This window comes from Megalopta genalis, chromosome 1, assembly GCF_051020955.1.
Source record: "Megalopta genalis isolate 19385.01 chromosome 1, iyMegGena1_principal, whole genome shotgun sequence".
NCBI lineage: Eukaryota > Metazoa > Arthropoda > Insecta > Hymenoptera > Halictidae > Megalopta > Megalopta genalis.
In genome coordinates, this window is record NC_135013.1 from 28,060,413 (window position 1) to 28,070,652 (window position 10,240).

The following is a 10,240-nucleotide window of genomic DNA, read 5'->3' on the forward strand; positions in this document are numbered from 1 at the left end:
AAGAATCTAATTTAGTTTCAATTTTTTAATAACATTCATACGTAGCATATTATGTCCGAAGACCGCGAATTTTATGCACTTATGATAACATTGATTGAACGCAATTTAAAATAACAAAAAAATGAACATGTATTATTTTCAATGCATTGAAACGATCGAAGAAAGATCGATCTTGTCATTCAGTTTCTGTGTTTTTCAATTAGCGCGGTCACATTTTCGCTTCGCAGAAAAAAACCGCGTCTAAATAACTAGCACCTGTTTTATTTACAAATTTCCGTGCACTTTCGTTCCATAATGTATGTCCTCGCGTCGACGAGACAGCATCGTAACAAAGACATCACGGCGCGACCGCCTAATTCAAGTTCGCCTATTCCACGAGGGTGAAACTCACCCCGGAAGAGTGCACGGTCGCGTTTCGAAGACGCGCTAAATCCCGACCCAAATAGCGGGGACGCCACGCTCCACGCAGAACGTTAAGCATTCATTTATGCTCTTTTTATGCGCGGCTTACCGGTTTACGAGGGTCGGAATGCAAACTGCGCGACCCTCTCCGCCGTATACCCGGTGTCCTCCTAACGAAAGTAATGTAATCGCGATGCTCTTCGACGTAAACGAACCGCGATAAAAGTGAATATCGTCTCGGTCCCGTTCAATGCAAATCCCCCCTCCCCTCTCCCGATTTAAACCCGAGCCACGGACCCCGCCCCTGGGAACCACCGGCTTCTTTTCGGTGATGTATGCCATCAATTAAGACTTCCCGACTTGATACACCGTTAACTTAACCGGCTTCTTGTCTAACGCGCTGATTATACGCGAATTATGCGACTGATTCTTATCGTTATCGCTGCACTGCGGTATCTCTTTCCGCATTTATGGGACCAACGAGTTTCTCAAATGCGGCGAAGTGCTTATGGCGACGCATGTTTGCGGCGTTTCTACCTTAACGTTGGAAATTTTCGGTTCATGGAATCGTTCCGTCGTTCGTCCTAGTTTATTGAAGTTTTCAGAAAAATTTGCGGTCTTGTTGTTTGGTAGTAAATATTTAGTTAAAATAATAAATAATAAATAAAATAGTAACTAATAATAAAAAATAATAATAATAAATTACAATAGTAATAAATATAATACTAATAATAAATATAATAATAATAATAGATATAATAATGATAAATAGAATAATAATAAAAAATAATAATAATAAATTATATAATAGTAATAAATATAATACTAATAATAAATATAATAATAATAATAGATATAATAATGATAAATAGAATAATAATAAAAATAATAATAATAAATAAAAGATAATATTTTCTTTGAAAATATATACTGCTAAACTATGGAACTACTATGGAAAATTTTATTACTACTATGGAAATTACTATGGAAATTTTATTACTACTATTTCTACCATGGAAAAATAAATAATAGTTAATCAAATTTTGTTTCATACTTTAAGTGAAAAGAGTACGCTTCACTTGTAATGTTACATTTCAAAGGGACACATCTTCAGCACAGAAAAAAAATGAAACGCTTCGCACAGCATTCAAATAAAGAATATAATGAAAATTCTTTTGAAGTTTCGACTGTTTCATATTTCATGGACTGGTGTTTCATCATATTTTGTACGGTCTCCGAATCCAACAGCTCGCGTAACGTTTTAACAAATATTCCACTCGATAGTTAGATGAAATGGCGTTTGAAAATCGTACATCTCATAAACATGTAATTAGTTGACATAAGTGTCTTGCGGACGGTTTGTTTCAATCTGCGCATCGATCTAACAAGAATCATAAGCTACTTTAATCGAGATCGACGAATTACTTCTGATCTCGTTGGCGCGGGAATAATCGCAGCGAAATAATCGCAGCCGAAACAATATTCCCGTCTGCCGAGAATTTAGTGTGCTACATGCAGAAACGCTACTGGATTTAATGGATTCTATCCCGCCAAAGGTTATATAATTCATTACTAATGGAACGAGTTTAATCCTGCAAGAGTGTGGTTACCGCGCGCGCGCGCTGCGAATTTATAGTTTCGAAATTTCAATTACACGTTTCTGTCAGGCGACTCCTTTAAAAAGCCGGCAAATTTATCACGGTACAGCCAGGTGTGTCGCGAATTAGGATAATTCCTTTTAGACACGTCTCTGCGACGTCATAATGGAATATCCGATGGTATTTCTTTGTCCTACCGTCGCAATTTAATGGAGCAAGGAGATCTCGATCTCTTCGCACCGGGTCTCCCAGGGTCCTTAGATTTTTCACGGGTGGCTCGTAAACCTTCTTTGAAAGGTTCGCTCGATTTGGTATGGCGGATGACGGAAGAGGGGATCCTCGGTCCCTGAAGAGCCCGCAGCGGGTAGTTGCAATTTATCTCGCCCCGTTACGATTCCTTATGAAAATTGCGACCGGGCCTGAAACGGCTCCGAAAATATTCGGCTGAAACTGTTATGCAAAGGCTCTGATTAAAATAATTCCGAAGAGGCTTTACCATGAATTATCGTTACGAGCAATCGAAATTTCCAGCTATCTAGCTATCTTATTTTGGTTTCTAAAACAATTCTTTATTTTCGGCGTTTATTCCGAATTTTGACATCGATTATTATATAATATATATTATATAATATATTATTGTATAATATATAATGTATATATTATAAATATTATATATTATATATTATATATTATATATAATAATATATATATATATATATATATATATATATATATATATATATATATATATATATACAGGGTGTCCCACAATTATTTTAACAGCCGAAAATGAGGGGTAGCTGAAGTCATTTGAAGTAACTTTTTCCTCTGCGAAAATGCAATCTGGGGCTTTGTTTACGAGTTATTAACGAAAAACACTGGCCAATGAGAGGTGACGGTGCGAGGGAGAGGGTCCGCGAGAGAGTCCGCAGCACGACGCTTTGACAGAAGGTCGGGACGGACTCGAACCGCGTTCGAAGTATTGAACAAGTCACAAGACGAGAACTTTCCGGATTTTTTTTACTACATAACAGTGATATTTTTAAGAAAAACGCTGTTCTCCTTTACTTTAGAACGTCTGAAGAATATTTACTAATTTTTCGGACCCGAAATAATATGTAGTTTAACCGTGACAGCCGTTTTAATTTTCTGGTGTGCATGACACCTTATGTGTACCATATGAAATTTTTATGCAAGGTGTACAGTGAAGATTAACAAAGTTCGTAAATGATATTTTAATTTAAATAATTCCGTGTACGAACAGAATTCAACGAATGATTCGCAAAGCTGATTTAATAATAAATAATCGCGTTAAGGTACGTAAAGGATTTGTTTTTTAGAAAAATATGAAAAATATTATCGATAAGAAACTCACCCATTTAGTTGAGGTTGCATTTGCTGACTCGTACGTACTGACCTCGTACAACGAACAGCTGATCCCAGGTCAATGACCGCAACATTCGAGGGATACTGTCGGCGGAACCTCTGGTATGGTTATTTGCGAAGTTCACTTACACTGCACTGTCACCGCCGTCGATCGCGCGATCGTCGATCGTCAATGTTATTGGGGGGTGGGGGGGGGGGTGTACCCTTCGTGCTCGCTCGGCTCAAAGTCAAAGCTCAATTAGTCGGGACTTGACTAATGGTGGAATCAGACGTGTTTCAAGACAGCTCTTCCAATAATGTCGATCGTCAAAGTCATTGGGGGGGGGGGGGTGTACCCTTCGTGCTCGCTCGGCCGAATGTCAAAGCTCAATCAGTCGGGACTTGACTAATGGTGGAATCAGACGTGTTTCAAGACAGCTCTTCCAATAATGTCGATCGTCAAAGTCATTGGGGCGGGGGGGGGGGGGGTGTACCCTTCGTGCTCGCTCGGCCGAATGTCAAAGCTCAATCAGTCGGGACTTGACTAATGGTGGAATCAGACGTGTTTCAAGACAGCTCTTCCAATAATGTCGATCGTCAAAGTCATTTGGGGGGGGGGGGGGTCGGGGGTGTACCCTTCGTGCTCGCTCGGCTGGATGTCAAAGCTCAATCAGTCGGGACTTGACTAATGGTGGAATCAGACGTGTTTCAAGACAGCTCTTCCAATAATGTCGATCGTCAAAGTCATTGGGGTGGGGGGTGTACCCTTCGTGCTCGCTCGGCTGAATGTCGAAGCTCAATCAGTCGGGACTTGACTAATGGTGGAATCAGACGTGTTTCAAGACAGCTCTTCCCATAATGTCGATCGTCAAAGTCATTTGGGGGCGGGGGGGGGGGGGGTGTACCCTTCGTGCTCGCTCGGCTGTATGTCAAAGCTCAATCAGTCGGGACTTGACTAATGGTGGAATCAGACGTGTTTCAAGACAGCTCTTCCAATAATGTCGATCGTCAAAGTCATTGGGGTGGGGGGTGTACCCTTCGTGCTCGCTCGGCTGAATGTCGAAGCTCAATCAGTCGGGACTTGACTAATGGTGGAATCAGACGTGTTTCAAGACAGCTCTTCCCATAATGTCGATCGTCAAAGTCATTGGGGTGGGGGGTGTACCCTTCGTGCTCGCTCGGCTCAATGTCATTGCTCGATTAGTCGTTACTCGTTTAGTGGAAGAATCAGTTGCATTTGAGGAAAGCTCTTGCAAAAGTGATATTATTATAAATTAAATTGTTAAGAATAAAGATATAATATAATTTTCAAGGAACGTTATTGCGTTAAATTACTTAATTAATTGTTGGAACAACTACTATAATAGAATATAACAGAAAGTGTACAGAATCGAAGTAAATTGGATATTTTCACACGTGTCAGGCAGTGCACAATAAATTTTATTTTTCGGAAAGTTTATTGTTAATCGAAATTCGTTCTGCTTCCTTCTAAAATCAATGTTAATTAATTTTCTATCTAATTCGAATCTAAATTTACTTAACATTCGGTAAAATTATTAATAGTTATTTGTCAAAATCGTATCTCTAATTTCAACGCGAATTTCCAAATGGTTTCCGATAATTTCTAAATCTTTTCCGCGAATGGAAATTAATATTTTCGATTAAAATCTTAAATGCGTGTGCTATGGAATCTTGGACACTTCTTGATGATGCTACTCTCTCTACGCTGCTACTCTCTTCTACTTCTTCCTACTACAAATTCCAGGACCAACATCGCATCGAAATGTAAGTCGATCTTATTTGACCAGTAGTTCTCTCAATTTTTTCGAGTACAGTGACCACATACTTGTTGCGAATTCTATTGTATATTTAGTTAGGATGTATTCTTTTCAATGACTTGCGTTTTCCGTTCGAATTCAATTGCCGTTACCCTTGCCAATACTTCTGTCATTGTTACTTCCATTAAATTTTTGACATTACTATTGCCGTTACCCTCGCCAATACCTCTATCATCGTTACTTCCATTACTTTTTTGCCATTGCTATTGCCGTTACTTCTCGAGCAATTAAATTCACGCGTAGTCATCGAAACAGATTAATTTTGAAGAATAATTCGAAACTAATAACCCCATTTTAACTAGGATTTTCAGGTTCTTTATTTTCAGATTCTTTATTTTCAGGTTAATACTATCGTAAGATAAAACTTATGGTGTATATTATCATGTATATTATTATGTATATGTATTGTTAACTGGCCACTGTACTCGCTGCAGTATTAATAGTAGTAGTAGTAGTATTTGGGCAGACTTTGCCGCCCCAACGATCAACGCAGATGGGCACATCCGCGACTTGCAATAGCGTTGCAAAATAATCTTGCGTTGTTTCGCTTCATTTTCAACAGAGATCAAAATTAACGTAGCGAATAAAGCCATCGCGATTATCATTAGCATTGAAATTAATTATTCAAAGTATATCGTCGCGAATGAAATAATCGCGATTTGGTTCGATATGCAAGAAGCGTCAAAGATAGTGCGAATAAGTACGATCGCGTTTCAAGTTAGAAAATTTTGAAGATCATTAAAGTCCAGTCACTTTTACATCTCTGTTCATTGAATTAGCGTTACGACAACACAATCGCGTTGCAATAGTATACCTTCCGACTTTTCAGGCGCCCATGCTGCAACAGTTCGGATGGACATATCCGCATTTTGCTATAGTTTTGCGAATTGATCACGCATTGCTATAGTTAATTATGAACAGAAATTGAAATTAGCTTTGCGAGCGAAATAGTCGCAATTCTTATTTGAATTGCAGTGTCGAGTAGTTATAAGAGAAGGCTAAGGAGACTAAAGATAACCTTGCAAATTGTTCGCGGTTTCATTTGCCAATTTTCTTAGGTCTTTCAAAATTTGCAGATTTGTTCTTTTTGGAAATTGAAGTAATCTTTAGGATTTCTGTTCGTTAAATTAGCGTTGCGACGAATGAATCGCGTTGCAATAGCTTCATTAGACTTGTCAGACGTCCATGTTGCAGCTGCAACTATGGTCAACAATCAGCTCCGATTTGCATTATAGCGTTTCGAAAACTGAATATCGCGGCTTGTCTTCGATTTAATTTCAAAGTTAGCATTGCGAGAAAATCGCGTTGCAGTAGCTACGTTCGTTTTTTAAACGCCATGCTGCATGGGGTTCGCGATTTTCCTTAGAGTTGCGAGACGAAATGACCAACGGTTGTGTTAGCGTCGCAAGAATTGCCAACGCGTTGTGTGTTCCGTCACAAAATGATACGACGAAATAGCCACGGGATTACTTAATAATAACATTAGCAAGAAGAATTGTCGTTAATATTAAACATCGAAAAGCAATTAATTTGTTAACGAAACTCGTCAACTGCAACAATTTCACGAAACACTCGTGCTCGAGAAATTACTTCATATTCCTGACTCTATCAATTATCTTCGCGAGCAAATTAAATGGCAAAATAGCCAGCGTGCTTCTTAAACATACTTCTAACAAGCAGAATTATTGCAAATATTAAGAAGAGAGAAATAATAAATAAATTAACGAAAGCAATTTGATATAATAACTTTTCGATTGATTTGTGCAAGCCTCTTGTTAATTGAACCTCGTTGGTACTTTTCATGAACAAACTAAGCGATGAAATAATTTCTCGGGCACCGGATAGCATTATTGCAAAATAAATTATCGCGAATATTAAATAAATGGAAATAATCGAAATTGTCGAAATTATCGATCGCCGTTGATCGTGCGGTCGTCGATCGTCAAAGTCAGAGGTGGGGGTATATCTCGTGCTCGCTTGTCTCAAAGTCATTGCCTAATTAGTCGGAACTTGTCTAATGTGGGAATCAGTCGTGTTTCAAGAAAGCTCTTCCAAAAGTGCTATTATAATAAATTAAATTGTTAAGAATTAAGATATAATATAATTTTAAAGGAAAATTAGTGCGTGAAATTATAATAAATAAAATTGTTAAGAATTAAGATGTAATATAATTTTAAAGGAAACTTAGTACGTGAAATTAATCGCGTTTCAGGGAAGCTCTTCTAAAAGTGTTATTATAATAAATTAGATTGTTAAGAATTAAGATATAATATAATTTCAAAGAAATCTTACTGCGTGAAATTATAATAAATTAAATTGTTAAAAATTAAAATGTAATATAATTTTAAAGGAAAATAAAACTTTAATAACTCATCGACCGATTTGTGCAACCATTGTTCTCATGTTAATTAAACCTCGTTGGTACTTTTCACGAACAATTTAAGTGATGAAATAATTTTCCGGGCACCGGATAGCATTATTGCAAAATAAATTACCGCAAATATTAAACCATTGGAAATAATCGAAGTTATCGATGTTATCGATCGTGGTCGATCGCGCGATCGTCGATCAGCAAAGTCGGTGGTGGGGGTACTCTACGTGCTCGCTCGGCTCAAAGTCGTTGCTCAATTAATCGGAACTTGACTAGTGGGGAAATCAGTCGTATTTCAAGTAAGCTCTTCCAATATTGTGATTATAGTAAATTAAATTTTTAAGAATTAAGATGTAATATAATTATAAAGGAAACTTAGTGCTCAGGCATTCGCGATTTTCTTTAGAGTTGCGGGATAAAATTAACAACGCGTTGTGTTAGCGTGGCGAGAAATTGCCAATGCGCTGTGTTAGCGTGGCGAGAAATTGCCAACGCGTTGTGTTAGAATCGCTTTCGATGTACGTGTGCGTGCGTACGTGAGTGTCGCGATCTAAACATTACGAATTGCGATGATGTTAAGACGATCGGCTGGCGTCGGCCGCTGGCTAGGACGATCGGCTGTCGCCGGCGGCTGCTGAACGGTCGGCGACGTCATGCGCTGACGTCATGCCAGCCTCATTGGCTGGCATCGTGCGCAGGCTGAGACGATCGGCTGGCGTCGGGGGCTGCTAGCACGATCGGCGGACGTCGGGCACTAGTTGAACGAAACCCACCAATTCGAAAGGACGCACTCGCAGGGAACGCGACAGAACACGACAGAACGTGACGTACGTCGTAAGGCAATTTACGATTATACAATCACGATTACGGTTTCAGATACGAATAACGATAGGGGATTATAATATAATGAACACGGCTTAAAAAATAGAGTAGTTTCCAAAACCTACTATCTCTAAATTATTATTAAAACAGCTAGAAATAATAAATGCGTCGAGAGAATATTTTTGATGTAACGATTCTTCGATAAATTCGTGCTTTAAAAATTACTTCGTATGTTCGACGTTATTAATTACTTCCGCTACTAAATGTTACAACGAAATAGCCACAGGATTATTTAATAATACCATTTGCAATAAGAATCCTTTGTTAAGAATTAAGATATTATATAAGTTTAAAGGAAACTTAGTGCATAAAATTATAATAAATTAAATTTTTAAGAATTGAGATGTAATATAATTTTATAAAGGAAACGTAGTGCTCAGGCATTCGCGATTTTCTATAGAGTTGCAAGACGAGATAAACAACGCGTTGTGTTAGCGTGGCGAGAAATTGCCAACGCGTTGTGTTAGAATCGCTTTCGGAGCGACCTTCGAAATTACGTAGTCGATCGGTTTCGCAGCTCCCGGGCGTTTACCCCACACGATGTACGTGTGCGTGCGTACGTGAGTGTCGCGATCTAAACATTGCGAATTGCGATCGGCTGGCGTCGGCCGCTGGCTAGGATGATCGGCTTTCACCGGCGGCTGCTGAACGCTCGGCTGACGTCATGCGCGACGTCATGCCAGCCACATTGGCTGGCATCGTGCGCAGGCTAGGACGATCGGCTGACGTCGGGCACTAGTTGAACGAAACCCATAAATTCGAAAGGACGCACTCGTAGGGAACGCGACAGAACACAACAGAACGCGACGAACGTCGTAAGGCAATTTACGATTATACAATCACGATTATGGTTTAAGATACGAATAACGATAGGGGATTATAATATAATGAACACGGCTTAAAAAATAGAGTAGTTTCCAAAACCTACTATCTCTAAATTATTATTAAAACAGCTAGAAATAATAAATGCATCGATAGAATATTTTTGATGTAACGATTCTTCGATAAATTCGTGCTTTAAAAATTACTTCGTATGATCGACGTTATTAATTACTTCCGCTACTAAATGTTACAACGAAATAGCAACGGGATTATTTAATAATACCATTTGCAATAAGAATTCTTTGTTAAGAATTAAGATATAATATAATTTTAAAGGAAAATTAGCGCGTGAAGTTATAATATATTATATTATTAGGAATTAAGATATAATATAAGTTTAAAGGAAACTTAGTGCGTAAAGTTATAATGAATTAAATTGTTAAGAATTAAGATGTAATATAATTGTAAAGGAAAATTAATGCGTGAAATTAATCACGTTTCAGGAAAGCTCTTCTAAAAGTGTAATTACAATAAATTAAATTGTTAAGAATTAAAATGTAATATAATTTTAAAGGAAAATAAAAATTTATTATCTCACCGACCGATTTGTGCAAGTCTCGTTGGTTCTTTTCATAAACAATTTAAGCGATGAAATAATTTTTCGGGCACCGGATAGCATTATTACAAAATTAATTATCGCGAATATTAAATAATTGGAAATTATCGAAATTATCGATCGCCGTTGATCGTCAAAGGCAAGGTTAAATTTCTTTGTCTTTTGTTAAATCCGTTTGTCCTTTGTTTGCTCGCTCGACTCAAAGTCATTGCTCGATTAGTCGTTACTCGTTTAGTGGAAAAATCAGTTGCATATCAGGAAAGCTCCTGCAAAAGTGATATTATAAATTAAATTGTTAAGAATTAAGATATAATATAATTTTCAAGGAAAATTATTGCGTTAAATT

General features: G+C 37.9%; 1 long non-coding RNA gene across 1 annotated transcript; it reads left to right on the forward strand.

Annotated features, from left to right (window-relative positions):
- The first annotated feature begins 4,893 nt into the window (after positions 1-4,893).
- On the forward strand, positions 4,894-9,879 carry LOC143260162 (uncharacterized). Its single transcript, XR_013034278.1, has 2 exons — positions 4,894-7,873; positions 8,155-9,879. It is a non-coding gene; the product is annotated as an uncharacterized LOC143260162 (long non-coding RNA).
- The last annotated feature ends 361 nt before the right edge of the window (positions 9,880-10,240 follow it).